Genomic DNA, 27687 nt, shown 5'->3' on the forward strand with positions numbered 1-27687 from the left:
AATTGAGGCAAGTGAGGCCTGCAGTTCTTTAGACGTTGTCCTGGGGTCTTTTGTGACCTCTCGGATGAGTCGTCTCTGCGCTCTTGGGGTAATTTTGGTCGGCCGGCCACTCCTGGGAAGGTTCACCACTGTTCCATGTTTTTGCCATTTGTGGATAATGGCTCTCATTGTGGTTCACTGGAGTCCCAAAGCTTTAGAAATGGCTTTATAACCTTTACCAGACTGATAGATCTCAATTACTTCTGTTCTCATTTGTTCCTGAATTTCTTTGGATCTTGGCATGATGTCTAGCTTTTGAGGTGCTTTTGGTCTACTTCTCTGTGTCAGGCAGCTCCTATTTAAGTGATTTCTTGATTGAAACAGGTGTGGCAGTAATCAGGCCTGGGGGTGGCTACGGAAATTGAACTCAGGTGTGATACACCACAGTTAGGTTATTTTTTAACAAGGGGGCGATTACTTTTTCACACAGGGCCATGTAGGTTTGGATTTTTTTTCTCCCTAAATAATAAAAACCATCATTTAAAAACTGCATTTTGTGTTTACTTGTGTTATATTTGACTAATGGTTAAATGTGTTTGATGATCAGAAACATTTTGTGTGACAAACATGCAAAAGAATAAGAAATCAGGAAGGGGGCAAATAGTTTTTCACACCACTGTATATATTTGTATAATTCATATATTTCTATAGAGAAATATGCATAATATAATTTCTCTAGATATTTGTTCACTCCTAAGAACAAATTCCTAAGAACAAATTTGTTCACTCCTTGCTGGTGGAGTGGTGTCTCTGAGGCTAGGGATCTGCACTAGCAATCGGAAGGTTGCCGGTTCGAATCCCGTAAATGCCAATAGGGACTCTGCTCTGTTGGGCCCTTGAGCAAGGCCCTTAACCTGCAATTGCTGAGTGCTTTGAGTAGTGAGAAAAGCGCTATATAAATGCAAAGAATTATTATTATTATTAAGAAGCAGGATATTTCAGAGTAAATTGAATGGTATTGTTCAGTTCCACGCTCTGTCTTGGTCACTGAGCATGTGTCCGCACAGCCATTCCCCAGTGACTATGCATTATCCTCACTGAGATCCTACTGCATATTGCTAGCTGTATATCCACACCCCTCTCTAGGGATTTCCCATTTGTAGAAAGTGGTGGACACCTCACACTCTGGGGTCTTATAGCAGGTCTGCTTGCAGCTTCTTGCTGTTGAATGAACACCAGCCCACTCCACACAGTCATTTCAGTCTACAGCTGTGATCCCCTTGTCTCAGGAACTCAACTTCATCATATTTCCTCAATTTTTTTTATCACTGACAGCAACCCTAGAAAACAAACATGGGTAAAAGTCCTAATGAACCACAGCTAACCTACTTACAATACAATACAATACAATACAATTTATTCTTGCATAGCCCATAGAAGAATATAGAAAATAGAAGAAACCTCGGGAAAGGCAGTTCAAAGAGAGACCCCTTTCCAGGTAGGTTGGGCATGAAGTGGGTGTCAAAAAGAAGGGGGTCAATACAATACAATGCAATACACAGAACAGAACAAATCCTCAATACAGTATAAAAATAAAAATTTTAGAAGTATGGAGCAGAATTTAACAGTAGATGATATCACATAATATGATTTGGATTTGTTTAGAGTCCTGGAGACCTCAGCTCTCAAGCTGCCTCCCCCATTTGGCCATTCCATAGCTGAAACAGCGCTGGGCCAGCCAATCCGATGAAAGGACCCCTCTACCCCACGATTCCTGTGATCCTCCATCAGGGATGACTTTACCATAGGCAGGCAAAACAACTTGACAGGTGGGCCGTGGCACCAAGTGCCACATTTGAGTACCCAGAAGAGAAGCAGAATAGGTGAGGGTTAGTATCCAATTCTAACTATCATGTTACTTATGTTTTAGTGCTAATGACTAACAACAGAGATGCAGTCTGTACAGTTAATCAGCAGCTCTAGTCAGGGTGTGCTAAACTGAAGTACAACAACAACAACATTTATTTATATAGCACATTTTCATACAAAAAGTGGCTCAAAGTGCTTTACATAATGAAGAAAAGAAAAATAAAAGACAAAATAAGAAATTAAAATAAGACAACATTAGTTAACATAGAAAAGGAGTAAGGTCCGATGGCCAGGGTGGACAGAAAAAACAAAAAAAACTCCAGAAAGCTGGAGAAAAAAATAAAATCTGCAGGGGTTCCAGGCCACGAGACCACCCAGTCCCCTCTGGGCATTCTACCTAACATAAATGAAATAGTCCTCTTTGTATTTAGGGGTCTCACGGAGTCACTTGATGCTGATGATCATGCAGACTTCTGGCTTTTAATCCATCCATCATTGTTGGAACATCACAGTGCTTTGAGTAGATGCGCCACCACCAAAAGGACACCGGAAAAGGAAAAAGAAGAGAGAGTAGGGGTTAGTACAGATTTTAGAGCCACCATGAATAGTTATTATAATGAATTGGATATACAGAGTATCAGGATTAAATTACAGTGAAGTTATGAGAAGGCCATGTTACAGTAATGTGTTTTCAGTAGTTTTTTAAAGTGCCCCACTGTATTAGCCTGGCGAATTCCTACTGGCAGGCTATTCCAGATTTTAGGTGCATAACAGCAGAGGGCCCCCCGCCTCACCACTTCTTTTAGGTTTTGCTCTTGGAATTCTAAGGAGACACTCAGTTGAGGATCTGAGGTTGCGATTTGAAATATAAGATGTCAGACATTCCGATATATAAGCGGGGGCGAGATTATTTAAGGCTTTATAAACCATGAGCAGAATTTTAAAGTCAATCCTGGATGACACAGGTAACCAGTGTAGTATCATCAAAACTGGAGCGATGTGCTCGGATTTTCTTTTCCTGGTTAGGATTCTAGCAGCTGCATTCTGCACTCGTTGAAAACGTTTGATGTCTTTTTTTGGGTAATCCTCAGAGGAGTGCGTTACAGTAATCTAGTCGACTGAAAACAAACGCGTGAACTAATTTCTCAGCATCTTTCAGTGATATAAGAGGTCTAACTTTTGCTATGTTTCTTAAGTGAAAAAATGCTGTCCTAGTGATCTGATTAATATGCGATTTAAAATTTAGATTACAGTCAACAGTTAACTCTAGTAGTGAGTCTTCAGCCGGGATTTAAAAGCTGAGACCGAAGGGGCATCTCTTATAGTAGCAGACAGACCACTCCACAGTTTAGGGGCCCTGTAACTAAAAGCTCGACCTCCCCTTGTTATTTTATTAATCCTTGGAATCATAAGCAGACCAGCATCTTGAGATCTTAATGTGCGCTCAGGTTTGTAAGTCATGATAAGTTCCGACAAGTAAGCCGGACCTCGGCCATTTAATGCTTTTAATGTTAAAAGGAGGATTTTGAAATTTGCCCTAAACTTAACCAGGAGCCACTATAACGATTTAAGAATTGGAGTTATGTGTTCGTATTTTCTTGTTCTTGTAATAATTCTTGCAGCCGCATTTTGGATTAACTGGAGGCTGTAACAGTTTGAACATCCAGTAAACACCACATTGCAGTAGTCAATCCTACTAGAAATAAATGCATGAATTATTTTCTCAGAAATTACTTGACATGTGCCTGTTGGCCCCATTGTGACAGAGACCCATGCCAACTATCACAAATGGTCCTAATAGCTTATGAAACACACAATGAAGTCTCACATAAAAGTTCAACCTGAATGAACTTTATAGCCATTTCATGTTACAATAGAAATCAAGACTAGCAGGAGGCAGGGTGAATAAAGCCTTGTCTGATGTTTTCAGACTAATTTTCCTGGTGAGGGTCTTGGTGGATGAATAAAGTGTAAAATAAATAAAAAAGAAAACAACCTAAAAAAGAAAGAAAGGTTTAATGACTGAGAAATCAGAAACACAGACAGGCTCGGTTAAAGTCGAATTTATTAAATTGAACACATAAAGCAGAAATCAAAAATCAGATTGTGATATACACCATCGCCCTCTGGTGGTGGAAGAGATTGACCTTAACTTAATATGCTTACTGGAATTGTAAGCAGTGATGAAACTGGGCAACCCGTATTCTGCTGATCAGGCTCACAGGGAAGCTGAAGCCTACCCCATCAAGCAGAGGGCGCAAGGCAGGAACAACCCCTGGACAAGATGCCAGTCCAATGAACTCACCAAACACACACATAAACACACACACATCAGAGGCCAGTTTAGCACTGTCAGTCCACCTACTCTGTATGTCTCTGGACTTTGGAGGACACTGGAGCACCTGAAGGAGACTCATACAGACACGGGGAGAACATAGAAACTCCACACAGAGAGGATGCAAATCCTGTTCTCCATACTGCAAGGCAGGAGTGCTACCACTGTGACACCCTGCTCATACTGAGTCGTCCTAATTAAATAGTGATACAGAAAGTAAGCTTACATTTAAATATTTAGATAGAGGTGTATTTAATATCTCCTTATGTAACACGGAGAAAGTGGAAAATCCATGAACATCGTGAGCAAACCTCATGTCCTCGAGCTGGGTGGTGATAATGGTGAGTATGAAAGAGTCAACCAGCACTTGTTAAAGACACAGCAAGCTTTACTTTATGTACAAAATAAAGTGCTGTCAAAGAATCAAACATCAAGATATCAAATTATGGGGTGGATCTTCAGGTACGGACAGACAACAACATGGAAGGTCTTGTACACACCTGGATGTCAACCATGCCAATCTTCATTGGGGGCATGGGTGGCACCTTTAGGTGGATTCAGTAAAGGTATGGACACCACTGTCCTCAGAGACTGAAGACCAACAGCCTTGAGCAGCTCTGCAATGAAATAAACCTAAAAAGAATGGGCAGCTCAACTCAACTTGCAATGTGATTACGTAGACAAAAGTCAAAGGAGGCATTAACATGATATCCAGCTCGGTGCATTCCTTTATAAGTGCTGCGTTTTACAAGATCCTCTTTCTTTGACTGGTCATATTTTATCAGGCTGTTTCTCTTTGGAAAACACGCAGTTTGAGGCTGGATCTTCCCTATTTTGTCAAAGCTGCTCTTCTGCTGTCGTTTAACATTCATCAAAATCCACTTGAGCAGGTGAAAGTATGCTAGAATATATGAGTTTACAAGTACAAGCTGAGAAAAAAAAAAAAGTATGCCTTTTTATGACAGAACATGCTGGAACGCAAACCCGAGCTGGCTGGAATTCTGCACCAAAAGGAGCAGAAGTTCACAAACTGCCTTTAACCCATTAATCGCCAGACTTACACAGATGACGCTGGCGTGGCCTTTTGTAGGCTGTGCTTCTGGAAATGCATCATGTAATTACGAAAGGCGCTATATAAAGACTGGCTGATTAAACGAGCTTCTAAAGGTGACAACATTCACTGGACTGTGACTATCTATCTATCTATCTATCTATCTATCTATCTATCTATCTATCTATCTATCTATCTATCTATCTATCTATCTATCTATTCAGCTAAAATTACTAAAATTAATATTTATCTAGCTATTTATTACTTGGAATGTTTAGTATCTATCTATCTATCTATCTATCTATCTATCTATCTATCTATCTATCTATCTATCTATCTATCTATCATAAAATGCCATTCTTGTCAATTTATCTAAATGTTTGATCTTGCCTACTACACTATCTATCTATCTATCTATCTATCTATCTATCTATCTATCTATCTATCTATCTATCTATCTATCTATCTATCTATCTATCTATCTATCTATCTATCTATCTATCTATCTATCTATCTATCACTGTTTCATGTTCTGTACAAGGCTGGAGCCTTTGTTTAATTTAATAGAGAGGCTTGTTGTGGGATTGGAAATGGTGTACACTAGGGTGGGCTTTCTGTTCGGTTTTAAAATAACAAAAAGAAACATAGACAAGGTAAATTTGGCAGATAGATAGATAGATAGATGCTTTATTAATCCCAAGGTGAAATTCACATATTCACATCATTCACATTCACATCATTAGTCGCATTTTGATAGATTTTAATTTTTACAAATCCACAAAGAATCTTGACAAGTGTAAAACAATATGGTGTGTGAATAGTATATTATGTGACCGTATTAATGAAAAGGAAGTGACATCTATGGTAGGTGGGTTGTGGAGAAAGTCATCATCGGGAAAGGCCAGAAGTGACATCATCAATGGGTGGGTTTATGGTGACATCACAACTTGGTTGGTTCTTCGGCTGGTCTGCAGAGGGACAAAAGGAGAGATGTCTACGTGACAGTGTGAACCCTTGGGCTGGCTGAGTAATCAAATTATTTGACCCTACCAACCTTCTCCCAAGCGCACGTGTGTGATAACCATCTTTCCTAAATGTATCGTATAGTGCCTTTCATATCTATCTATCTATCTATCTATCTATCTATCTATCTATCTATCTATCTATCTATCTATCTATCTATCTATCTATCTATCTATCTATCTATCTATCTATCTATCTATCTATCTATCTATCTATCTATCTATCTATCTATCACATATGACCGACACCATTCACACAAATTAGGGGTACCTTACCTCGAAGCCTTCCATCATGTTTAGCGACTTTGGCACACATCTTCTGGCTGTACAATACTGAAGATGCTCAGAGGTGGGGAGGTCCATCGTCCTGCTTTAGACCTCCCTCCAGATTTCAGAGACATTTAGATCTTCTTCGGGCAGTTTCTGCCCCTCCAAACTAGCTGGGTGATTCAAATAGAGGAAGTTCGAGTGGCCACTGGTCACTTCACTGGAGGGCCACTGAAGTAGGAGAAATGGGATCGAGGCAGGTTCACTTATACCCAGGAGGACAGAAATGTGAGATGTGTACGTGGCAAGTATGTTAGAGACTCGAGAAACTCCAGAAATCTGCTTTCAATTGAAGCCCAGCATGTTTTGGATGCATAGCTGCCATTCCAGCACAGCCCAGCCCAGCCCACGCGGCCTCAAACAAGGTACGTCAGACCCGTCGAGAGGGCAAGCCCACCTTTTTGGTGTTTCTCTGCCTGGCACGGAATTACCGAGCACCTTTCGTTGTAGAAAACGAGGTAACACAGTAGACCTCTTAGGTGGGATTACATTTGGAATTTCAAAGCAGAGAACCACAGCCCTGCCAACACCCCCACCCGATCCTTTAAATGATCTAATTCAATTCAGATGACTTTTGTATAGCATTCTTCATTGAATGCGGGCATGAGACATTCTCAGGTAAGTGCAACTACAAACTTTACAAATGACTGATTATATAAAGAGTACACATAAAGACACAGACAGGAAAACAGAGTGGTTCACACTAATGGAATCTGACGTTGGCACGGTGGTGCAGGTGCCTCGCAGTAAGTGTCTTCTTCTAGTCCTGGGTCATCCCTGTGTTGAGTTTGCATGTCTGCTTGGGTTTTCTCCTGGTGCTCCAGTTTCCTCTCACAGTCCAAAGTCATACTGGTTAGGCACCCCTAATGTGTGTGTCCACCCTGTTGGTGGACTGGCACCTTGGTCATGAATTGTTCCTACTTTGTACCTCATGATTGCTGGAATGTACCTTAGCTTCTCCTCAACCCTATATTGGTGATGCAGGTTCAGAAAATGGATGTACGGATGGCTAGAACTTAACAATATCTGCCCATTAATTAATTGTTTCAACTCTGTAGACATAGTGATGGAGATCCATGCGAGTTGTTTGAGATCAAGTTGTTTCTGTGGTCTCAATGTTATCTGCATTAAGCACATAGTCCATCATAAGTTCTGTGAAAAGATCAGACTCGACACACTTAAAAAGGTTTGGGGCAGCCACCCGTATATTATTCCTGGCTGCAATTAGTTCGGTTTTTGACAGAAGTGTCTCTGTTGGAGTCCAGACATGAACTGTTGAGGGTTTGTAAAGATGGCGGTTTTAAGTAGTCAGCCTGGAATTGACATAGGGGAACTGGACGTGACCTTCTTCTGATATCAGTCGAGGTGCTGGATCCAGAAGTGACATCATCCTAGGCGGTGGAACCAGAAGTGGCATCATCCTATGTGGTGGAACCAGAAGTGGCATCATCAACGTTGAGTCAGACAGGTTTTCCCGCGGCTGGTCTGCAGAGATAACAGGAGAAGGTTTAATGCACCCCACCACCCCCTGGCCTGGCATGGAATTACCTTTCACTTAGTCCATACAGCGTCCTCCTACTCGCACATGCGTGACAGTTCATGCTTCCTTATCTTTCTATTATAAAAAAAAAAATCATGGAAAGGAAAAGCAGGTCGACGAGACGTGATCTTCTCGGAAGTTCTCAGAAGACACTTAAAAGACCCGCGACACGCAAACAATATCAAATAAGAGCACGGAACACTCAGTCATGTAAAGGCAGGTAGCACACACAGATCCTGTGCTCTCAGCACATATAAAGCGTATAAGGACGATACGTTAAGCAAAGAAGAAAGAGCACAATGGAGAAAAAAGACCCAAAAGCGTAGGAGAGAAAAAAAGGCAGATAAGAGGTTATGAAGGCAGTGGAATTCGAAAGGCTCAAACAAACGATGGCACGATACACATGCAGTGAAAGAAAGGTAAAGAATATGAAAGCAGTAAAATTTGAAAGTATTGTAGCGTCCCAGCCAGGTTGAAGCCTTTTTTGTTTTACGTGACTGTTAGGTCCGATTGAGGGACGGTGGAGTACAGCACAGAAGACTGATGGCAGCGCGACAGAAGCAGAAAGACAGCAACGGCACCTCCTTAGCATGCATTCAGCCGCTCCCCTTGACAATGCGAGCAGCGTTATACGTCCTGAGAAAGAGATTTAACCACGCCCGGGGTGGTTAATTCATGGTTAATTTCATGTTTCTCCAAATTCCTACGTGATACACTCAACCTGAAACGATATTTGCGTTCAGCTGGAAGCCGTCTATCACAGTCACCAAAGATTTGCAAAATATTTGAAAAAATATGTTGTCCACCGTTATTAGAAAGGTTCACTGACATCGTCTGGCTGTGGGGTACCCAAGTTAAGGGTGGGCTTGATTGAAAAGTTGGGATGGGAGCCATAGTACTAGGAGCAGTTATGATCAAGTGTGCAAGCAGAAATTAAAGAAGAATGCTCCACTGTGTCATCCACCAACATTAATAATTCCATCAATGAATTTAAACGGTTCTTGGCAGCATTTCTAGACATTTCTCAATTAACGTCACGTGTGCACACCTCAAGACCACCTCAGGTGATACTGAGAAAGAGTCCTCTCTATTAATATTTCAAATATCTGACATTATTTTCGAGGGGCCTTGTTCATGTCCAGTTCGTTTTTAATATTTCCAGTCCTTGAAGACGACTCTCAGCATGCCTCCTAAGCATTTTCTCCTTGTGGGTCTCACGTTCACACATTTGATTCCATCACCAAAGCCAAATTGACCAATCAAACCAAAGCCAAACTGACCAATCACATTACTCTGAAGGACAGGACACACACACACACACACACACACACACACAGACAGACGTTAGCATTTTATTATCTAGTAGAAGTGACATCAGACAACTTACAGAAGACTTTCCATACTTTTCATTTTCAAAAAAGATACAGTTACATATGAATTCAGATCTCAAGCATTTCATAGGAATTTAGGGCAAAATAAGTGGAGAAAAACCTGACAAGTCAGTTTCAAATCAAAGTGAAGGCTGAGCCTTTTTCATGGCTCTTCATCCTGGCTTCCAGCTTTGACCATTTTCAGCGCAGATCTTCTTTAATTCACTTATTTATTTTGTAAGTAAGATACCAAAGTGACCGAACAGTGGCTACTCTTTGAGAAAATGCAACTTTCTGCTCATAAATAATATTAGTGGTATTTTCTAATCCACTTATACTGGGGGGTGTCAGAGAGTTGGTGCATATCTTGGCAAGGCAGGAACCAACCTTGGATAGGGTGCCAGTTCCTTACAGGGCACAGTCACATACACAGCCATGCTGGGTGAGCTTGCATGTTTTATAGATAGATAGATAGATAGATAGATAGATAGATAGATAGATAGATAGATAGATAGATAGATAGATAGATAGATAGATAGATAGATAGATAGATAGATAGATAGATAGATAGATAGATAGATAGATAGATAGATAGATAGATAGATAGATAGATCGATCTTTTGGTACCTAATTTTGAGGAGAGTTTACAGTTTGTTTTTGGCTTGAAAAATGTTTGTCTTTGTTTCCTAGTTAAAGAACCTTGTGGGTTTCTGTCTTACATTTCATCTCTGGTGCTCAATTTAAAGAATGTCTGCTATTACTTAGCAGAACAGTGAAGATGATGTGCATGGAGTGACTAAAAGTCAGTATACCTAAAGCAACGTTTCTCAACCTTTAACTATCTGAGACCCGAGTTTTCATAACAGTTGTAATCGCGCCACCCTAACGTTTTTTGAAAGGAGCCCACTAATACCAATTTGTTCTTTTTTAATTAATGATATATCATAGAATCATATTTTATTATACCTACTTAACTTTTATCGACATTTATCTAACACTATATTTATTTTTCTAGTATCAGAATGTAGTTTAAGTTAATTTGTTTTGGTTTCAATAGATGTATTTTTCATATTTTCGATTCTTGTTTTCTTTTTTTCACATCTTCGCACCACCCTTTTTGTTACTTTGCGTCCTCCTAGGGGGGCCCATCCTACAGTTTGAGAACCACTGACCTAAATCATGGGCTTCAGCTTCCACGTGTGAAAAGAGTGCAGACCTGAGACGGGGCACAGGGTAGAATCACATATATGGACAAAGGATAACAGATAATAACAGAGCGCCCCCTTCTGGTAGGAATCAGAACCCTGCCCCCTTTTGGGATGTGGAGGACAGGGCGTGGAGGGGGGCGACGGGGGATGTTTGTGTCTCTTCTGACTTGTCTATTCACAGCAGCCCTGTCACATCGATCAGCAGTTAAAATTTTGACCCATGAATGCTCTGTGGAATTTTTTTTTCTATAAATTTCCATCATCGCAAAAGAATCATGACCTTCGGCCCAGTTTCGATTTCAAAGAGGTGTTAAAAAAAGAGAAAAATGAAAACGTTATCTTAACTTGTTTTTAAGGTAGAGCAGAAGTGGTCTTACTTTTGCTTTGAAGTCATCTAGCTAGTTTTCAAATTTACATATACAGGGGGACAGGGAGATGGTGCATATCCTGGCAACATTGGATACATGGCATGAACCACAGAATGCAGGGCACACTCAGATTGAGTAAACCTGCATGTCTTTGACATATAATAGGAAAAGTGGAGATAGATAGATAGATAGATAGATAGATAGATAGATAGATAGATAGATAGATAGATAGATAGATAGATAGATAGATAGATAGATAGATAGATAGATAGATAGATAGATAGATAGATAGATAGATAGATAGATAGATAGATAGATGTTAATTTAGTATAGTAGGCAGGATTAGATAGATAGATAGATAGATAGATAGATAGATAGATAGATAGATAGATAGATAGATAGATAGATAGATAGATAGATAGATAGATAGATAGATAGATAGATAGATAGATAGATAGATAGATAGATAGATAGATAGATAGATAGATAGTGTGAGGGATGGCAGGCCAAATATTCCGTCCCACACCTCCAGGCCGCCAGATGGAGCCCTCCCAGCAGCATGGAAGTTAGGGTAGGCTTGCAGAGTGCTACGTGCCCTATAACCTAGAACTGCGTCCTGATCACATGACCGGAAGGAACGACGTGCTTCCGGAATGAAAAAAAGGACTTTTAACCTGACCCGGAAGGGATAACGAATCATGGACTGTAGGGTTGGAACCGCTTCTGGGTCAGGGTATATAAAAGGACTTTGGGAAAGCCCAGACACTGAGCTGAGCTGGGAGGAAGGGTGGCTAAGTGTCTGGGAGAGGAGGATTGTGTATTAATAGTACTGAATATTGTATGAGTAGTGTGGAGTGGAAGGTGCTTGGTGCACAATATTATAATAAAAAGAACAAGTCTTGGACTTTTACCTGGTGTTTGGAGTGGTACCTGAGGGTTCAAGAGAGCAATAGCGCCCCCTACTGTTACACTGGCGTAGTCGGCAGGATTCTCTGGCTGTCGGTTTGGCAGAGGACCTGTTTTACAAACAATTTGTGTACAGAAAACCCTAAGAAGGTCATGTCAGAACGCACAGAGGAAGAAACGCCACACTATACTGAGAGTGCTGCGATTGTGAGCCTTGCTGGACCTTGGATTACAATGGGGAAGAAATCGGGAAAAAAGAATGGGCATACCCAAAAGGTTCAGGTCCTAACAGATGCCAAAAAGGTATGGACCTATCTGACTGGAAGTGAGGAAGACAGAGCGCTGATTAAGGCAGAGCAAGCCCGAGCGGCGCGACAGCAGGAGCGCTGTCGGATATAGGACACGCCGGACTACTTAAATAGATTGGGAGAACGTCATCTAAGTTTGGAGGTATGTGCTGGAAAAACCAGCACCTCCACGAAGCCCGTCAGAGCACGTGCCGACAACGGACGTGCTCATTGGCTCCCGGCTGGCAGGTAAGGAGAAGGTAGAAGCGAACTTACCTCCGGTCGAGTTAAATAACTTTGTGGACATGCGGGCACTCGAGAAGGTAATCGAGCCCGTACGCAGTTTATTACAGATGCTGACGGCGATTCAGAAGATCCTCGGGGAACTGGGAGAGAAGGCCGAAGCGCCCATCCGGAAAGTGGACAAATTCCTGTGGCGTATAGGATGACAACCTCTCCGTCTTATATGATTTGGCGGTACAGGTGGGTAATGCCGGTACCGTACATTATAAAGGGACGCAGTGTGATCTGGGCCCGCGATTAATAAGTAGCGGGTGCCAAGTCACTGCGAACCCAACAAGGGAATGTGGTACAATGACTGAAGGGGCGGAGGAAGCACCGATCGAAACGGAACAGCTGAAAAGTGCTGTCTCCCGGAACGATGTGGTGCTGAAGACGCCGCCTCTGAGCAGAGTAAGATCAATGGGCATGCAGACAGGAAAAGGGCTGTCTTCTTCTAATAGAGAGACCCAAACTGTGCACAAGCCCCAGAATAAGCAGGAGATCCCAAAAATAAAACACGGGTCTCCTGACAGATTAGGAAACAGGGCTGAGAGCACTGAGGCGGCCATAAAACCTCCCTTGGCGGAGAAAAGGGCAGAGACAGAGTTGACAGAGTTCCCGAGGTGTTTCCAGTCTCGCGGAGGAAGACAACTGGGAGGGCGATGGCTTTGCTATGACTGTCGTTGGCCGGGCCACGTATGGCGAAGTTGTCGTCGGATGACAGGGGATCGGAGAGACATCCGGTACACCGTTCCCCTTAGGTTCTCTGAGGAGACTAGACAGCGCAGCCAAGGCCCGACTGACGGGTCCTCCTGGAGGAAGACGTCCCTCGCGGGGCTGGACGCTCCACCCCAGTGGTCTTCGCTAAGGGGAGGGAACTGTAAGGGATGGCCGGCCAAATATTCCGGCCCACACCTCCAGGCCACCAGATGGAGCCCTCCCAGCAGCATGGAAGTTCCCCGAATTCCAGCAGGGCCTCATGGACCTTGTAGCTTTTATAAACAGCCCTGCTGGATACCATGGGGACCACCAGGAGCCACTGTAGGGAGGCTTGCGGAGTGCTACGTGCCCTATAACCCGGAAGTGCGTCCTGATCACATGACCGGAAGGAACGACGTGCTTCCGGAATGAAGAAAAGGACTTTTAACGAATCATGGACTGTAGGGTTGGATCCGCTTCCGGGTCAGGGGATATAAAAGGACTTTGGGAAAGCCCAGACGCTGAGCTGAGCTGGGAGGAAGGGTGGCTAAGTGTCTGGGAGAGGAGGATTGTGTATTAATAGTATGGAGTATTGTATGAGTAGTGTGGAGTGGAGGGTGCTTGGTGCACAATATTATAATAAAAAGAACAAGTCTTGGACTTTTACCTGGTGTTTGGCGTGGTACCTGAGGGTTCAAGGGAGCAATAGCGCCCCCTACTGCTACAATAGATAGGTAGATAGAAAAGGCACTGTATACAGTATAAAAACAGATACATACAAAAGGCGCTATATGCAGTATACTGAAGTATCAGGTATAAAGTAGGGACCAACTTCAGGCACAGCCTTCCTGACCCAGCATGTACCTCGTGAATTCATCTTAAAAATCAAATTAAACCACAGCAGAGTAAAGAGACCTGCCTCTAGAGAGAAGAGAAGACATTTTAAACATATTAGACCTATCAGCCTGTAACTGTAAAATATGATCAGCCATGAAAGAAATGACCTGTCTAATTGCCCCCAGCTGTGCCATTCCACAGTTATGTAAGTTTTATGAAATATGCGGACCGCTGTCAGCAGCCGTAGCGCCTCATGCTTATTTATGCCGTTCTTTTCAGTGTGATATTGTGACATTAGATGAGTCTCCCTGATCGGGCAAACATCCAGTGTCTTCCCATCTTTGTAGCTACACAGGTAGTGTCAGAGGTCAGATGTTATCCTTCTGCTTACTGATTCCTACAAAGCAAAAGTATGAATTTCAAAATAAAATCATTCATCTGAAGCCTTGGTGGTTTTTTTTAGTAGGTAAGACACAAATTGCTTTATCTCCAGGAGGCCATAGTAAAATATCCATCAAACATGTCACGCTTGACTGTGCCGATTAAAAAGTTTTTCTGCTGGGTGAGAAAAGCGCTATATAAATGTAATGAATTATTATTATTATTAATACTTTTGGATAAAGTATCTTTTGTTTTTTCGAATTTTACACATGGCGCAAGGCAGAAACAAACCCCGGACAGGGCACCAGCCCACCGCAGGACACACACACACGTACACTAGGGACAGTTTAGAATCGCCAATGCAAATAACCTGCATGTCTTTGGATTGTGGGAGGAAACCCACGCAGACACGGGGAGAACATGCAAACTCCACGCAGGGAAGACCCGGGAAGCGAACCCTTACTGCGAGGCAGCAGCGCTACCACTGCACCATTATTATTATTATTATTGGGAGAGTATGTACCTTTTTTGATTCAAACAATGATCGGCATATTGAGAATTTCATTTACTGGAGGCTCTCAAGGTTGTAGTACTTCCAGATAACGCACCATCACCAGCCTATGACTTCTTTCATGTATTATTTCATCCATCTTGTTGTTATGCCCTGCACAAGGAAAGGCAGAATGAGAATAAGCGATGACAAGGAGATGACGATGAAGCTGAAAGCAGATTTGCGTCCTAATAGTTGTCCTTTCCAAAATGCTCATCAAGTATTGGATGCAAAGAGCCACCAACTGGGAATCCTAAAGCACTGGCAATACCCACGTGCACAAGAAAGACGGTTATTGTTAGAAACTGTGGCACGCGGCTGGGGGTGGTGCCCAGCCGGGACGCCCAGGAGGACAGGAAGAGGGCTCATTCCTCCTCCGGACCACGAGGGGGCGGCCGCCCTGGTTCCTTTGAGGGCCACAGGTGCAGGGCTTGGAAGCCCAACCCTGTAGGGGCTCGTGGTCTCCGCCAGGGGGCGCCCCCATGCCTGAAGGACCCGGAACCCCAACACTTCCGCCACACCAGGAAGTACTGGGGGGAAGAAGTTTGGGAACACCCGGAGGGCTTCCGGGAACACAGCCGGCACTTCCGCCACACAAGGGAGTGTCTAGGGAGTGTCGGGGATCACCTGGAGCCCATCCGGGCACTTATAAAAGGGGCCGCCTCCCTGCAGAGAAGGACTGGAGTCGGGTGAGGAGTGGACAAGGTTTTGGAGGCAGGAGGGGAGGCGGCCTGACGAGCAGGCAGAGACTGAGAGAGAGCCTGGACTTTGGGGGAGATTGGTGCTTTGGCACTGGGTTGTTGCACTTTATTGGACTTTATAATGTTTAATAAACGTGTGGTGGACTTAACCCCTACTCTCTCTTCTGTTTCCTTTTCCGGTGTCCTATTGGTGGTGGCTGGTGCCACCACCATCTACCCAAAGCACCATGATGTTCCAACAATGATGGATGGATTAAAAGCCAGAAGTCTGTATAACCATCAGCATCAAGTGACTCCGTGAGAACCCTAACTACCAAGAGGACTATTTCATTTATGTTAGGTAGAATGCCCAAAGGGGACTGGGCGGTCTCGTGGCCTGGAACCCCTACAGATTTTATTTTTTTTCTCCAGCCTTCTGGAGTTTTTTTTTGTTTTTTCTGTCCACCCTGGCCATCGGACCTTACTCCTTTTTATGTTAACTAATGTTGTCTTATTTTAATTTCTTATTTGTCTTTTATTCTTCTTTTCTTCATTATGTAAAGCACTTTGAGCTACTTTTTGTATGAAAATGTGCTATATAAATAAATGTTGTTGTTGTTGTTGTTAAACATGGTGTCCGTCTGTCTGTGTCCGGGCAGCTTATCACAAAATCATCTTCACGTAAACATTCATATATCAACCTACAGTATACCAAACCACATTATTGGAATTTCACTGAATATCCATATTATGTAATTTAAATGGACAGATGGACATTTTGAGAAGAAGCAGACTGCCTTAGGTTTTAGCCAAACTGTGATTTTAACCTAACAACTCCTGAGCTCGGATGTCACAGGTCACCCCGTCCTCCGCTTAAGCACACAATGCCACTGCTGGAACTTTGTCTTTGTTCCAAAGTTTAATCACCAGCCAAACAGCAAGTCGCAACAGACTTCTTCATATTTTTAAGTGACCCAAAGTAAGGGACCGAACATGCTGTCACCGCTGCTGTGGCGAGAGGAAAACAACTGGGTAACAAATTACAGTTCACTGTGGACATCTACCTGTCATATAATGCCTTTCATCTATCTATCTGTCTATCTATCCTATCCTGCCTACTACACTAAAATTAATATCTATCTATCTATCTATCTATTGTGGCAAAGATGCTTTATTGGCACCAACCCGACATAGACTGACACCAGAGGCATGGATAAAATAAACAACTATTTATTTTTTCTTCACCCGTGGGGCACGTCTTTCCTGTGTCCCACAGAACCTTCACAGTTCCCAAAACACACAAAGAAAAATCACCCCAAATCACACTCTTTGTCTTCCTCCACTACTCCTCCCAGGCAGCTTTGTCCTTCTCCTCCCGACTCTGGCACCCTGAGTAGTGGCTGCAGGCTCCTCTTATAGCCCACCCAGAAGTGTTGCAGGTGCTCGTTGACCTACTTTCGGCTGCACTTCCGGGTGTGGCTGCGCTCCCACCATGCAGCTCTAAGCAGCTCCCCCGGCAGAGGCCATGGAGGCCAACCAGGATGAGCTCCGGTGTTCCACAAAAGTGGTCCTGACGCAACACATTGGGGCTGCCAACAAAGGTTCTGAGGGATGTACTGTAGTGTAGCCCCCATGGCTGTTCCCCCGGATCCAGTGACAAAGGATCGTCTCGGCCGGGTATGGATCCCGAACGTCCGCCACACTATCTATCTATCTATCTATCTATCTATCTATCTATCTATCTATCTATCTATCTATCTATCTATCTATCTATCTATCTATCTATCTATCTATCTATCTATCTATCTATCTATCTATCTATCTATCTATTTAGTGACACTCAATTTTGTTTTAATTCTCTCCTTTGCTGTGAGCTCCAGGGGGTCATAGTGTGCCCCATAACTGAGTCTGCCCTTTTGCTTTGCTTGTTAATTTGGTGGGCCCCTCTCTTGAAGTGAAGTTACCAGCCCAGTACACCACAGCTTAGAAAACTGTGCTGACTATCACAAGAGTTGTGGAAGATGTGAGGGATGTCACTTCCCACATTAAAATAATGCATTCCTCTAAGGAAGAAGACCCTGTTCTGCCCTTTATTATACTGTACATCTGTGTTAGGAGACCAATTCAACCTGTCATTGATGTGGACCCCCAAGTGCTTGTAGGAGTGGACCACCTCTACTTCCACTCCCTGTATAGTGACTGGACATAGAGGCTCTTACTATAGGTGCCAGTTCAGAGAGTCTATTTTTGAAGTACATATTATTCTCTATCTTATTGTCCAGCAGCAAATTATCAGAGTCTTGTGAAGAAGCCCATCTTCAGGTGTGACTCTGATTACCTGCAATATCAGGAAGAAGAGCCATAGGAGTTCTGGAAGGGAGCAGCTGAGTAAATGAGGGTCTCCAAAGAGTGCACGCCACGTTGGCCTAGTGCTGCTAGAGGACAGTGGCCGTATACCGTGTAGACAAATGCCGAGAGGAGAATTCTTGGCATGCCTGAGCTTATGTCAGATTGCTGAGGGCAGCAGACTTGGACTTTTTATGTTTACCCATAAAGCAGGGATACATGTGCAGACACACAATACATTATGCAGGCTCAGAGAGTCTCCACACCTCATCAGGACTCTCGGCTTAACATTCCTGCCAACTAAGTGATGAGTAGGGGCAACCTGAGAGGTACTGGCTGGTAGCTATACAATAAAAATGGAGATATGGTGTCATGTACAAGGCGGCTATAGGGAGGCAACATGACCTGAGGGACAGGATGCTCTCAAAGTGAGCGCACACTTTAAAAATGAATCTGGAACTGCAGGACTGGGCAAAAATGTCCAACCATAAGGAGATGTTATGAAAGGGATGGCAGAAACTGCATGAAGTGAAAAAGGAAGACTGGAAAATGGATTTTCTTTTAAGAAGAGAGACAAGAGATGACAAACAAACTTAACAGAAATTAACCAAAACGATGAAACCAGAACTTAATCCAAGAATCAAAGACAAAATGGGAAAGCAAGGGCACTAGTGCTAAATCTACTTGAAAGCTTCTTAGGTGTCCTTTAATGCTAGTAATAAAAGAATCAGTGATGGGAGGTCTTTTATTCAAAATATGGATGTGTGGTCTGCTATGACACCATCTTAAATAAATATAACACGATAATGTCAAATATTGCCACATCCTCCAACATACAATTGGCAAAAGACGTCATCAGTACAACCATCACGGCCCGTGCCACAAGAAAACCATTTTTTAATCCAAAATGGATTCAATTCAGTTTTTTCCTCAGAATTCTACACAGAACACCCCATAATGACAAGGTGAAAAAAGTTTACTTGAGGCTTTTGCAAATTTATTAAAAATAAAAAGATTGAGAAAGCACATGTACATAAGTATTCACAGCCTTTGCCATGAAGCTCGAAATTGAGCTCAGGTGTCATCCTGTTTCCCCTGATCATCCTTGAGATGTTTCTGCAGCTTCATTGGAGTCCACCTTGTGGTAAATTCAGTTGACTGGACATGATTTGGAAAGGCACACACCTGTCTATAGAAGGTCCCACTGTTGACAGTTCATGTCAGAGCACAAACTAAGCATGAAGTCAAAGGAATTGTCTGTAGACCTCCGAGACAGGATTGTCTTGAGGCACAAATCTGGGGAAGGTTACAGAAAAATTTCTGCTGCTTTGAAGGTCCCAATGAGCACAGTGGCCTCCATCATCCATAAGTGGAAGAAGTTCAAAACCACCAGGACTCTTCCTAGAGCTGGCCAGCCATCTAAACTGAGCGATTGTGGGAGAAGGGCCTTCATCAGGGAGGTGACCAAGAACCCAATGGTCACTCTGTCAGAGCTCCAGAGGTCCTCTGTGGAGAAAGGACAACCTTCCAGAAGGACAACCATCACTGCAGCAATCCACCAATCAGGCCTGTATGGTAGAGTGGCCAGATGGAAGCCACTCCTTAGTAAAAGGCACATGGCAGCCCGCCTGGAGTTTGCCAAAAGGCACCTGAAGGACTCTCAGACCATGAGAAAGAAAATTCTCTAGTTTGATGAGACAAAGATTGAATTCTTTGGTGTGAATGCCAGGTGTCACTTTTGGAGGAAACCAGGCACCGCTCATCACCAGGCCAATACCATCCCTACAGTGAAGCATGGTGGTGGCAGCATCATGTTGTGGGGATGTTTTTCAGCGGCAGGAACTGGGAGACTAGTCAGGATAAAGGGAAAGATGACTGCAGCAATGTACAGAGACATCCTGGATGAAAACCTGCTCCAGAGCGCTCTTGACCTCAGACTGGGGCGACGGTTCATCTTTCAGCAGGACAACGACCCTAAGCACACAGCCAAGATATCAAAGGAGTGGCTTCAGGACAACTCTGTGGATGTCCTTGAGTGGCCCAGCCAGAGCCCAGACTTGAATCTGATTGAACATCTCTGGAGAGATCTTAAAATGGCTGTGCACCAACACTTCCCATCCAACCTGATGGAGCTTGAGAGGTGCTGCAAAGAGGAATGGGCGAAACTGGCCAAGGATAGGTGTGCCAAGCTTGTGGCATCATATTCAACAAGACTTGAGGCTGGAATTACTGCCAAAGGTGCATCGACAAAGTATTGAGCAAAGGCTGTGAATACTTATGTACATGTGATTTCTCAGTTTTTCTATTTTTAATAAATTTGCAGAAACCTCAAGTAAACTTTTTTCACGTTGTCATTATGGGGTGTTGGGTGCAGAATTCTAAGAAAAAAAATGAATTTAATCCATTTTGTAATAAGGCTGTAACATAACAAAATGTGGAAAAAGTGATGAGCTGTGAATACTTTCCGGATGCACTGTAGATGGTATAGTAGGCAAGATTAAACATTTACATAGATAGATACATAAATGGGTAGATAAGTAAGGAAATATAGAAATAAATATACTCTATACACACACTTTAGTCTGAACACCCATCAGAATGGCTATAAAGCATGAAATTAAACAAGAAAGAAATGCTCTGACTTGGCTGTGACAGCCCCAGTGAGGCATTATACAGATAATTTGCCGTTGGTATGACGGAGCCCCCCAAAGCGTTCTGATCTCAATTCTACTGAATGACTTGTTGGCTGAACGTCCTCAGCGCTGATGTGTCACAAAGTGGATGTGCAGCATTGTTCATTGTGAATTTCCCCTTGGGATTAATAAAGTATCTATCTATCTATCTATCTATCTATCTATCTATCTATCTATCTATCTATCTATCTATCTATCTATCTATCTATCTATCTATCTATCTATCTATCTATCTATCTATCTATCTATCTATCTATCTATCTATCTATCTATCTATCTATCTATCTATCTATCTATCTATCTATCTAATGTGCCCTCAAGCCCTCTTAGAGGCTGAAGTTGTTCGTTGCCAGGCAGGGGCCAGTTCTGCTAGGAATGCCAGTCCATTTCATGACTCTCTCTCACACAGACAGCCACTCACGTCAATATGGAGGTAATTCAAATGAACCTGCCTATGTCTAGGGGTGTGCGAAGAAAACTGGATGAAAACCTGCAAAGAAATGGGATGAAATGGCAACTCTACTCAGAAAGTTACTAAGGCTGCGATTTCCCCTGGCACGGATGTTGGGTAAGGATCACTTTTATATCACACTTTGCTGCATGTTTGGGTGCTTTGCTGCTCATGGCCCTCTGAAGTGCTCATTCTCAGAGGCTCATCATCCCAGGTTAAAAGATCAGCGTACGAGGGAGTTCTGGCACAGAGGTGTTAATTGCGTCATTATGCCGGCTGGGTAGAAAGTCTAATTAACAAGTAAAGCACACTTCTTTCAATGAGTTGCTCAAACAGCAGCCAAAGCTCTGGCATGCAGTGTCGGGCAGGATGAGGAAATGACACAAAAGGAACATTTTTCTTTCATTCTTTTTTTTCCCCTTTTTTCTGCTGAACAAGACATTCCCCATCTCTTTAAAAAACACAATAACTGTTGACTGTGAATTTAGAAGTCAGATAATTAACTGAGGTGACGCCGCACATTGGCGTTTGGAAGATTCGTCTCTCATCTTGTTTGCCCCGTTTTCTGGCAAATCTGTGCAAATGCCTTTTTTTTTTTCCTTTCAGAGACATATGTGACTGAAGACCCTTAACCTCCGAGGTCAAAGGTGCTCAAGCAAAAAACTCCTTGATGGCATTTCTTTCCAGCGGCTACTGAAATGACAGCGTTGCTTTTCTTCAGATGGATGAGTTGCCATACAGTGAATGGTTTACTCTTGTCTAAGCTTTTCCCAGATGAGATTATGATAAGTCACCCTCACTTTAAAAAGTTCCAGTGAGATATATTTCATTATATTTCTTTAGTTTTTCCAAGTGGAGCACAGACAGGTGAAGTGACTCGCTCATCGTCACTTGGTGTCAGCAGTGGGATCTGAACCTGCAACCTTAGGCTTTGAAGCTCTACAGGTTCACAGACTTAGTGTTCTGGATTCAAATTTGACACCAGATGGTTGTCTGTGCTGCCAAAGATAAAGACGGCAGGTTTATTTAGTATGTGAAGTGACCAGGAGAGAAGGTTTAGCCAAATATATGGGGGAACGTCAAAAGCTTAAATCTGTCCTATCTGTCGACAAACTGAAAGAAAAAAATTCAAAGCAATATTTCATTAATCTGAAAGACTCATTGAAGATCGCATTGACAAAAGTTTTAAGGTGTATCCACACACTTGAACAATTCACTAATAGCAATCGCTGACATTTATTCCATTATCTTTGTGATGTCTTGCGTAGTCCGTGCCTGGCAATACGGTGGTAACCATCAAGAAATACCTCAATAGAAACGACAGCAGGGAAGAAACTGGCATTCAAAAAAGACTGCAAGTAAGTTAATTAGTATTTTTGAATTCCTCATACTGGAAATCCCCAAACGAAGCAAAACGTGCAGAAAAATTAAATATTACGGAGATTCGTAACACTAATATTCACTCTACAGCCAAAAGGTTGTGGACACCTGATCATAATTCCTATTTAAACCTGTTGGACGTCCCATTCCAAATTAATAAGCATTAATATGAAGTTGGCCCGCTTTTTAAGCCATACGAGCCTTCACTCTTCTACGAAGACTTTCCACAAGATTTTGTGAGGTCAAGTAGTGGTAGTGGGCGAGAAGACCTCACTTACATTTGGTGTTTCAGTTCATCACAAAATTTTGCTGTGTATCTGCACACTTGGGTAATTCGCAAATAGCAATCACTGACCTCTCTACCATTATCCTTTTGACGTCTCAGGTAGCCTGAGCTTGGCAATATGGTCGTAACCATCAAGAAAAACCTCAACAGAAACAACAGCAGGGAAGAAAATGGCATTCAAGAATGCAAGTAAGTTACAACTCTTAATTATTATTTTTGAATTCCTCATGGTGGAAAATCCCAGAAGAAACAAAATGTAAAGAAAAATGAAATATTGAGGAGAATCGTAACAGTAATATTCACTGTACAGCCAACAGTTTGTGGACAGCTTACCTTTGCTTCTATATAAGCTTGTAGGACGTCCCATTCCAAACCAATAAGCATTACTATGGAGTTGAGCCATACGAGCCTTCACTCTTCTAGGAAGACTTTCTACAAGATTTTGGAGGTCAGGTACTGATGGTAGGCGAGAAGATCTCACTCATGTTTGGTGTTCCAATTCATCCCAAACTTTTGAGGTCTATCTGCACACTTGGACAATTCACAAATAGCAACTGCTGACTTTTATTCCGTTATCCTCATGACATCTCAGGTAGTCCGAGCCTGGCAATACGGGGGTAACCATCAAGAATAACCCCAAAAATAGAAACATCAGCAGTGACAAAAATGGTTTTCAAATATGTGAGTGAGTTACAACTCTTAATTGGTATTTTTGAATTCCTCACGAGGGAAAACCCCAAAAGAAGCAAAACGTGCAGAAAAATGAAACATTACAGAGAATCATTACATTAATATTCACTGTACGGCCAAAAGGTTGTGGATACCTGGCCATCGTTCCTATATAAGCTTGTTGGACATCCCATTCCAAACCAATAAGCATTAATATAGAGTTTGCCCGTGGGTGGCACGGTGGCGCAGTGGGTAGCGCTCCCGCCTCGCAGTTAGGAGACCCGGGTTCACTTGCATGTTTTCCCAGTGTCTGCGTGGCTTTCCTCCCACAGTCCAAAGATATGCCAGTTAGGTGCATTGGCGATTCTAAATTGTCCTTGGTGTGTGGGTGTGGGTGTGTGTGTGTGTGCATGCCCTGCCGTGGGCTGGCGCCCTGCCCAGGGTTTGTTTCCTGCCTTGCGCCTTGTGTTGGCTGAGATTGGCTCCAGCAGACCCCCGTGACCCTGTAGTTAGGATATAGCGGGTTGGATAATGGATGGATGGATGGAGTTGGCCCACTCCTTGAGCTCTTCTGAGAAGACCCTCCATATGATTTTGGAGTGCGTCTATGGGAGTTTGTATCCATTTGTGAGGTCAGGTACTGATGGTGGGTGAGAAGACCTCACTCACATTTGGTGTTCCAATTAATCCCAAAGGTGTCCAATAGTGTTGGGGTCAGGGCTCTGTGTAGCCCACCCAAGCTCCTTCATGTATTAATGGACCTGGCTGTGTGCAGAAAGGGACCCAGTCATGCCGGAACAGAAAAGGGCCTTCCTCAAACAGTTGCCACAAAGTTGGAACCAAGGGGCCCAAGCCCAAATCCCACCATTATCCCTGCTCCACCAAGACTTTATAGTAGGTACTGTGCAGTCCATAAAATAGCATCTCGTAACCCAGATTTGTCCATCATGTTGTCAGATAGTGAAGCGTGAATTATCACTCAAGGGAACTTGTCTCCACTACTCCAGAGTCCAATGGTGGTGTACTTTACATCACGCCAGAAGATGCTTGACGTTACGTGTAGTGATGTTACGCTTGTGTGCAGCTGCCCGTCCATGGAAACCCATTTCATGAAGCTTCTGTCGCACACACGTTTCTTGCAATAAAAAGCATTTGTTGTTCACAATAAATTGAATTAGGGGTGGCACAGTGGTTGCCTGACATATTTTTCTGCGTCCTGGATTCCTGTGCGGTGCCCAATGGTGATCTGTGAGGAGTCCGCAAGTCCTATTGAGTTTCCTCCTGCATCTCTCAAAGCCTCGTTTAATGAGAATTGGAGTGGATGAATGAGTTCAGGTAAGCGATGGACTTGTATCTGCCCACAGCTATCCAGTCTTGTGCCCACTGCTGCTACCAGGCTAGACCTTACCCCCCACCCAATGCCTAATTAGATAAGCAAGTTTATGTTTATTTGTCCAATCCCCGAAATGGCAGCAGTTAAATGCACCAAACGGTGATGTTGCACATGTGAAAGTTTCTTTATAAAGTGAAAAAAAGAATTTATTATCTTTAATGCCCCCTGGCCATTAAATGCCCAAGCACACTTTGCTCATGGACCTCTGCCATTAGTAAACACTCTCACTCTTTAATACACTCGACTCGAACGGATGGGCCCGGACTCGCTGTCCCCACATTCCCCTCCTGACAACTGATCACTGTGATTCACTCTCACACCTGTCCGCACGCCCCCCAGGCGCCCACCTGAGGAATGCCAGCCACGCACGCCCCCCCCCCCCTCGACCACCTCCCCAGCCCCCTAGCCTGCTGCGGGAGAACACAAGCTTGACGTGTATTTTGATTCCTTTGGAGTGTTTCAAGTTTTGTGATGCAGGGTTATTTGTGGCAGTCTTTCAAAATGATATTTAACTGCCAATCTTTATGCATGGCATGGTGGGGCATACGCTTGGGCTGCTGCCCTATCACCACAGGGACTGCATGATTCCAATCCAGGAAACCTGGATTTTGTCTGCATGGATTTTGCATGTTCTCCCCGTGGACGTGTATGTCGGAAAAGAATCCAACAAAACCGTAAGAAGACTTGGGGCTCCAGTTAGGAGGACTTGAATAAGGCAACGGGTTCTAGCTGAGGACCCCCAGAGCTCCACTCCATCGAGGAGTCTTGTCGCTTTATATGATAATACCTGGTTACACGATGGTTAAGATTAGGGATGGGGGACAGTTATCTGACTCAATAAGTCAATTAAGTCATGTGACAAAAACCTGCAATCTAATTGGCTGTCCAGCTGTGCTATTTGATTGGCTGAGCTGAGGAGGTCTGCAGGTGGGCCCATCTCGATTAATGGCCGACTTACTGGCCAAATGATTGGCACAAGGAAAACCTTAGAACAATTGTAGCGAGAACAGGCTACTCAACTCTACAAGCTCATCCATCCTATTCCCTGAGATTGACTAAAATATCATCAAGTCGAGATTTGAAGATCCCTAAAGTCCTACTGTCACTACTGGGGGTCTTTGTGTGAAGAAGAACTATCAAATATTTTTTGTGAAATCTGCCCTTCAGTGCCAGCCAAAGCCCCTATGGAGCTCCAGGTGGGGGTAACCTGCTACCTGTGAGCTGCCAGAATGACCTCCCTTGGTGTCCATAGTGTGAATGGGGGGAGCTGAAGGGTCCAGAGCCATTGAGTTACATAAATGCAGGGCCATCTTAACACCATTATAGGACCCCGAGCAAAACAGTGCACTGGGTCCCCTACCTACACAACCACTCAGCAAGTCACAACATACATAGATGAGCATTGAGCCCCTATGCCAGTGTCAGTGCCAGTACTGCCCAGTGTGCCCATGCGTTATGACGGCCCTGCATATACGACACTCTTCATGGTTCATAGACAATATTATTAAACTTTGAGGATCTGGGTTGGGGTCAGGGGTCATGTGGAGTGCACACCCCTTGAGAGTTACATAAACGGTGCCCCTCGAAGTCCAGTATTATTAGACTTTGAGTACTAGGGGGTCACACCCCTTGAGTTACATAAACAGTACCCCTCAGGTGACAGAGCCCTATGTTGCCTAATGGATTGCTGGGCTCGGCCTCAATTTAAGTTTCCAATCAATTTAAAGTTACAGTTTGGATCCACTGTACTGATTCACATCGATAATTGTAAACCTTTCAGTCACATCCCCTCTTAATCTCCATTTGTTTAAAAAACTCTTTCACCCTCAAAACTCATCCCACTTAGGCCCCATGCACACCAATACATTTTCATTTAAAAATGCAGACATTTATCTACCGTGAGGGCACCTCAGCCACGCCCACATTCAGCTAAGCCACGCCTCTTACCTTTAGGAAGACATAAATTTGAGGGCTCCCAGGAAATGGTGTTTCAGTATGAGGAACACAGTCCTGCGTGACGGACCCATACCCGCTCGAGGGAGGGGATCATTTTGGAAAGCTGCAGAGGCTAAACGGGCATCTGTTATGCATCATTTCTGTTGCGCCACCGGATGCTCGTTTTTGTTCATTGTTTTGTACTTTTGGCCCGGTTGGCACCATGTGCCCATGTATCAAGACCACCTAATCCAAGTAGCTTTAGATAAAATGCAGGAAACAACAAGGTTGTATCCACATCACAACACACCACTGACTGACCTGGAATAAGGGTCCTACTGCACTGCAGCTATTACTGCATCATGGCCAGGAAGTGGAGAAGATCACTCGGAGAAATAGTCGGGGTACAAACCTGACCACCCCATTTGCTTAGAACTGAAAAGATGGCCATTAGGGTCCAAAAAACAAAAACAAAACAATAGCTGTTTTTATTGCCCCAGGACAAAAATTAACAAATAGAAGAAGTTTGGAACCACCAGGATTCTTCATAGAGTTGACCATCCAAACTGTAACCAGGCAAAGAAGGGTCTTGATCAGAACCCAATGGTCACTCTAAGAGAGCTTCAGAGGTCCTCTACTGAGATGGAAAAATATGAAGTCTCAAAGCTGGAATTGTATTGTATTGAATTAATTAAAGGTCTCCAAATGTCTATGAAGGACAGATTTAATTTCTGTTGCTCCACCGGATGCTCGTTTTTGGTCATTATTTTGGACTTTTGGCCCGGTTGGCACCCCAACTTTTCTTTAGTTCTGCTCTCCCTCATTTGTACCTTACACACTCCT

General features: G+C 43.4%; 1 long non-coding RNA gene across 1 annotated transcript in view; it reads right to left on the bottom strand.

The window, feature by feature from the left end:
* Nucleotides 1-1538: 1538 nt before the first annotated feature.
* LOC127526195 (uncharacterized) overlaps nucleotides 1539-27687 on the bottom strand; it is a 269189-nt gene continuing 243040 nt past the window's right edge. The window contains exon 2 of the long non-coding RNA XR_007933826.1: nucleotides 1539-1800. This is a non-coding gene — a long non-coding RNA (uncharacterized LOC127526195). The remainder of the gene's footprint in view (nucleotides 1801-27687) is intronic.

This window comes from Erpetoichthys calabaricus, chromosome 17, assembly GCF_900747795.2.
Source record: "Erpetoichthys calabaricus chromosome 17, fErpCal1.3, whole genome shotgun sequence".
Taxonomy (NCBI): domain Eukaryota; kingdom Metazoa; phylum Chordata; class Cladistia; order Polypteriformes; family Polypteridae; genus Erpetoichthys; species Erpetoichthys calabaricus.